Here is a 6,215-nt window from a genome sequence, read left to right on the forward strand (position 1 = left end):
CTGGAATTTCAGTTAACCACGTACCACTTATCTTTTATAATATGGTTCTTTGTTAAAATTCCGTTTAATTCACATCATGGATTAAAATGGTGGACTTGAGAGATTATACAAATATTTGATTTCTATATAATTCATTATGTTCCTATTTGTTCTTTTTGTTGTAATCACTTTCTGTACAAGATGTATCTTGATTTGTCAATTTGAAAATTATAAATAAATAAATAAAAAAAAAAGAAATATCGGCTTTAACAATAAAAATGTCCAAATGCCACTTTATTACATTTTATGGATGTTTGCCTCTTTTGAAAATGAGCCCCCAAGTCATTCAACTCTACATCATGTCTTTAACTCTCCATCTTTCTTCCATACCATCAGGCTTCTAAAGTAGGGCTTCTCAACCCATTTCTTGGGACATACCAAATCCCATTGAGTTTTTAGGAGATCCACAATGAATATACAGTACATGAAGTAGCTTTGCATACTGTGATATTCCAATCCAATCCTTGATCTTATATACCGATTCCTCCTGACAATGGGGCTCGATTTGGTTTACAAAGATTAACTAATGGAACAAGGAAAGCTAAATATTAAAGTACTGATAGTTATTTATAATCCATATTTATGTTGAAGAATCAGTTAGAAATTTCTGAAATAGATGAGTTTTAAAAGTTTTCCGAAAAGTTGGTAAAGAAGGAAGAAGTCTAACTTCAGAAAGAAGATTATTCCAAATTTTTGCAAAAGAAAAAGCAAAAGATCGACTGATCTTGCCTAAAGCTTTAATTCCCTTAATAGAAGGGAAGGCTAGTTTGTATTTATGAATTCCCCTGAAATACAGAGGTTGCTGAGAATTTTGAATATTATGCTGGCACATTTGAATTGGATTCTCCAATAAACTGGAAGCCAGTGCAAGGCTTTCAACAAAGGAGTAACGTGCTCATATTTTCTCTTACCAAATATCAATTTGGCCACTGTATTTTGAATAAGTTGCAGCATTTTCAGATTACACTTACTTAAACTGATATGAAGATAATTTGCATAATCTAAATAAGCCAGTGTAATTCCCTGAACCAAAACAACAGAATGTTGATGAAACAAACAATAATAATAACAGTTTATATACCGCAGGACTATGAAATTCTATACGGTTTACAAAGATTAAAAGAAGATACAAATAGATTGAACTGCGCTTTACAAAGATTAAAATAAGGTACAAATAGATTGAACTTAACAGGGTGGAAGCTAGTGATAACAGCTCAAGGGATCAGTTATTGAGGGGAATGAGTTCTGCAGGTTAGCTGCCTAGATATTTCAGGAACAGATATGTTTTTAGGCGTTTCCTGAATTCTCCATAAGTAGTAGGCGTAAGCAATTGTTCTAGGTCCTTACCTCATAATGCTGCCTGATGTGAGAAAAGGTATTGATGGTGTCTTTTGAGTTTACATCCTTTAACTGGAGGGGAAACCAAGTTTGAATATGAACTTCTCTTATGTCTGTTGGCTGAGAAGGAGAAAAGGTCAGTTATGTATTTAGGGGCTAGACCATATAGTACTTTAAAGCAGAAACAGGCGAACTTAAATTTTATGTGTGCCTCCATCGGTAGCCAATGTAGATGTCGGTAGTAAGGTGTCACATGATCAAACTTCTTCAGCCCGAAAATCAGTTTGACTGCCACATTTTGCATCAGTTGTAATCGTCGCATATTCTTTTGGGAAATTGCTAAATAGGCGATGTTGCAGTAATCAAGTTGACTCAGTACGAGGGATTGTACCAGAATTCTAAATGCTGGCATTTCAAAGTATGCTCTAATGGATTGAAGTTTCCAGAGAGTGAAAAAACCCTTTCTGATTAAGGAGTCTACCTGGTCCTTCATGGTTAAGCAATGGTCCAGTGTTACACCCAATACCTTCATAGTAGACTGAATAGGGTAACTAAGGTTATTGATACATAGCGGTGTTTTGGTGTCAATCGTGTGTGGCGAAGCTACAAAAAATTTTGTTTTTTCTGAATTAAGTTTCAGTTTGAATTCAGTCATCCATTGCTCCATCAAATTTAGTGCTTCTAATGCCTTGGGAGTAGTTTCAGAGAGAGAGTTATTAAATGGAATGATGATCGTAAAGTCATCTGTGTAACTGAATAATTTTATCCTCAGCTGGGTCAGTTGCGCACCTAGTGAGGACATGTAGACACTGAAAAGCAATGGGGATAGTGGTGATCCTTGCGATATGCCAGATGGGTTGCTCCAGGTATCGGAGAGATCGTGGTTGAAACGTACTTGATAGGCACGGGAGATAAGGAAACCTCGAAACCAGTCCAACACCTCTTCCCTAATACCAATTGCATCTAGACATTGTAGCATTTCCCATGGTCAACTAGGTCAAAGGCAGAGCTCATATCAAATTGCATGATCAGGGCATTAAGGCCCTTACTGAACAAGAGGCGCAGATTATCTAAGATAGCCGCAATTACCGTCTCAGTACTGAAGAAAGGTCTAAAGCCAGATTGAATTTCATATAAGAGAGAGAACTGATCAAGGTATTCCATCAGTTGGGCATGTACCAATCCTTCCATGATTTTTACGATAAATGGAATGGATGCTACTGGTCTATAGTTGGTTACCAGTGCTGATGATTCTTTCCTATTTTTTGGAATAGGGGTTATTATGTGACCATTGCTTGTGAGGAACTGTCTATTTTTTAGGTTATGGGCTAAGTAATTCAGCAAGGAAAGTTTAAATTCTAAAGGAGCCACTTTCATAATTTCTGGGAGACATGAGTCCAGACTGCAGTATGATTTAGAGTATTATATAGTTTGATATAATTATTCCATTCTAAATCTTGAAAGGAACTCCAGATCATGTCTGCTGGTATTTCATTTCCTTGTATATTAGCTACTAGCTGATGGCCCGGCGTTGCACGGGTATTTAATTATAGCAATAACACTGTAAATGGATTCAAATAAAGATACTTTATAGTGGTGAATGAAAATATTTTTTTACTTTATAAAAAGTACAATATTCAAATTATAATGTGAAATATTTGACAAAATGAATACAATACAACTAACACAAAACTTGATTATAAACAACATTTTTAGTTTCACCTCCAGGAGCAAGAACATATACATTATTGGGTGAACCCACGCTTCCCACGTGTGCAGGTGGGCCGCGAAACCCCCAGAACATATCACCCCAGGTAGTGAGGGATCTGCATACCAAGTTTCGTTCAAATCGGTCCCACAGCTTTTTACATTTTTTCCATTGACTTGAATGGGTGAAATCTGATTTTCTGTTTGTAGCTCCGCCCACGTGTGCAGGTGGGCCGCGAGACCACAAGAACATATCACCCCAGGTAGTGAGGGATTTGCATACCAATTTTCGTTCAAATCGGTCCCACAGCTTTTTACATTTTTTCCATTGACTTGAATGGGTGAAATCTGATTTTCTGTTTGTAGCTCCGCCCACGTGTGCAGGTGGGCCGCGAGACCCCAAGAACATATCACCCCAGGTAGTGAGGGATCTGCATACCAAGTTTCGTTCAAATCGGTCCCACAGCTTATTACATTTTTTCCATTGACATGAATGGGTGAAATCCGATTTTCTGCTTGTAGCTCGGCCAACGTGTGCAGGTGGGCCGGAAGACCCCCAGAACATATCACCCCAGGTAGTGAGGGATCTGCATACCAAGTTTCGTTCAAATCGGTCAAGCCGTTTTTGAATTAATGTGAGAATGGCATCTTTTTACATTTTTTCCATTGACATGAATGGGTGAAATGTGATTTTCTGTTTGTAGCTCCGCCCACGTGTGCAGGTGGGCCGCGAGACCCCCAGAACATATCACCCCAGGTAGTGAGGGATCTGCATACCAAGTTTCGTTCAAATCGGTCCCACAGCTTTTTACATTTTTTCCATTGACTTGAATGGGTGAAAACTGATTTTCTGTTTGTAGCTCCGCCCACGTGTGCAGGTGGGCCGCGAGACCCCAGAACATATCACCCCCGGTAGTGAGGGATCTGCATACCAATTTTCGTTCAAATCGGTCCCACAGCTTTTTACATTTTTCCATTGACTTGAATGGGTGAAATCTGATTTTCTGTTTGTAGCTCCGCCCATGTGTGCAGGTGGGCGGCGAGACCCCAAGAACATATCATCCCAGGTAGTGAGGGATCTGCATACCAAGTTTCGTTCAAATCGGTCAAGCCGTTTTTGAATTACTGCGAGAATGGCATCTTTTTACATTTTTTCCATTGACATGAATGGGTGAAATCCGATTTTCTGCTTGTAGCTCGGCCAACGTGTGCAGGTGGGCCGCAAGACCCCCAGAACATATCACCCCAGGTAGTGAGGGATCTGCATACCAAGTTTCGTTCAAATCGGTCAAGCCGTTTTTGAATTACTGTGAGAATGGCATCTTTTAACATTTTTTCCATTGACATGAATGGGTGAAATGTGATTTTCTGTTTGTAGCTCCGCCCACGTGTGCAGGTGGGCCGCGAGACCCCCAGAACATAACCCAGGTAGTGAGGGATCTGCATACCAAGTTTCGTCCAAATTGGTCACAGTGAGAATGGCAGCTTTTTACATTTTTTCCATTGACATGAATGGGTGAAATCTGATGTTCTGTTTGTAGCTCCGCCCACGTGTGCAGGTGGGCCGCGAGACCCCCAGAACATATCACCCCAGTTAGTTGGAATTACTGTGAGAATGGCAGTTTTTTACATTTTTCCCATTGACTTGAATGGGTGAAATCTGAAGTTCTGTTTGTTGCTCCGCCCACGTGTGCAGTTGGGCCGCGAGACCCCCAGAACATATCATCCCGGGTAGTGAGGGATCCGCATACCAAGTTTCGTTCAAATCGGGCAAGCCGTTTTTGCGTTGGCAGCTGTTTTACATTTTTTCCATTGACATGAATGGGTGAAATCTGATTTTCTGTTTGTAGCTCCGCCCAGGTGTGCAGGTTGGCCGCGATACCCCCAGAACATATCACCCCAGGTAGTGAGGGATCTGCATACCAAGTTTCGTTCAAATCGGGCAAGCCGTTTTTGCGTTGGCAGCTGTTTTACATTTTTTCCATTGACATGAATGGGTGAAATCTGATTTAATGTTTGTAGCTCCGCCCACATGTGCAGGTGGGCCGTGAGACCCCCAGAACATATCACCCCAGGTAGTGAGGGATCCGCATACCAAGTTTCGTTCAAATCGGGCAAGCCGGTTTTGTGGAGGCAGTTTTTACATTTTTTCCATTGACATGAATGGGTGAAATCTGATTTTCTGTTTGTAGCTCCACCCAGGTGTGCAGGTTGGCCGCGATACCCCCAGAACATATCACCCCAGGTAGTGAGGGATGTGCATACCAAGTTTCGTTCAAATCGGGCAAGCCGTTTTTGCGTTGGCAGCTGTTTTACATTTTTTCCATTGACATGAATGGGTGAAATCTGATTTTATGTTTGTAGCTCCGCCCACATGTGCAGGTGGGCCGTGAGACCCCCAGAACATATCACCCCAGGTAGTGAGGGATCCGCATACCAAGTTTCGTTCAAATCGGGCAAGCCGGTTTTGTGGAGGCAGTTTTTACATTTTTTCCATTGACATGAATGGGTGAAATCTGATTTTCTGTTTGTAGCTCCGCCCAGGTGTGCAGGTTGGCCGCGATACCCCCAGAACATATCATCCCAGGTAGTGAGGGATCTGCATACCAAGTTTCGTTCAAATCGGTCAAGCCGTTTTTGCGTGATCGCGGCACATACATACATACATCCGATTTTATATATATAGATTTGTTGACCATTAGTGTCATTTGTTGAACAGTCGTTTCTTAGGTTTTTAATTTTTGAGTCGAAATGTTGTGCTAAATCAATTGCTAAAGGTAGTTAGATATTGTGCACGAGTTGAGTGTGGCGTGTGGTGTCAAATAAATTCATAACCAAGTTGAACAGCTCTTTTGTATTGATTCCATTTGAACTAGTGCTGGCTAAGATGATTTTAGCAGAGTAGACTGCTTTACGTTTGTCTTTTATCAGTTGTTTGTAGATTTTTATGTTAGACCTCCTGTTGTTGCGGTCTGACAATTCTCCTGTTTTTTTTCCAGATTCTTTCCAGTCGTCTTACTAGTTGTTTCATTTTTAGAAGTTCGATGATGAACCCTTCTCAACATCTGAAGACTGAAGAAACAATCTATGCCTGTTAGCTGTGTCCCCCCTAAGGCCCTCACACAACAGTC

General features: G+C 40.8%; 1 protein-coding gene across 11 annotated transcripts in view; it reads right to left on the reverse strand.

Moving 5' to 3' along the window:
* The window catches only part of KYNU (kynureninase), a 461,407-nt gene that overhangs the window by 268,056 nt on the left and 187,136 nt on the right, over nt 1–6,215 (reverse strand). The window lies entirely within an intron of this gene.

The sequence above is a fragment of the Geotrypetes seraphini genome, chromosome 5 (assembly GCF_902459505.1).
Source record: "Geotrypetes seraphini chromosome 5, aGeoSer1.1, whole genome shotgun sequence".
NCBI classification, from domain to species: Eukaryota; Metazoa; Chordata; class Amphibia; order Gymnophiona; family Dermophiidae; genus Geotrypetes; species Geotrypetes seraphini.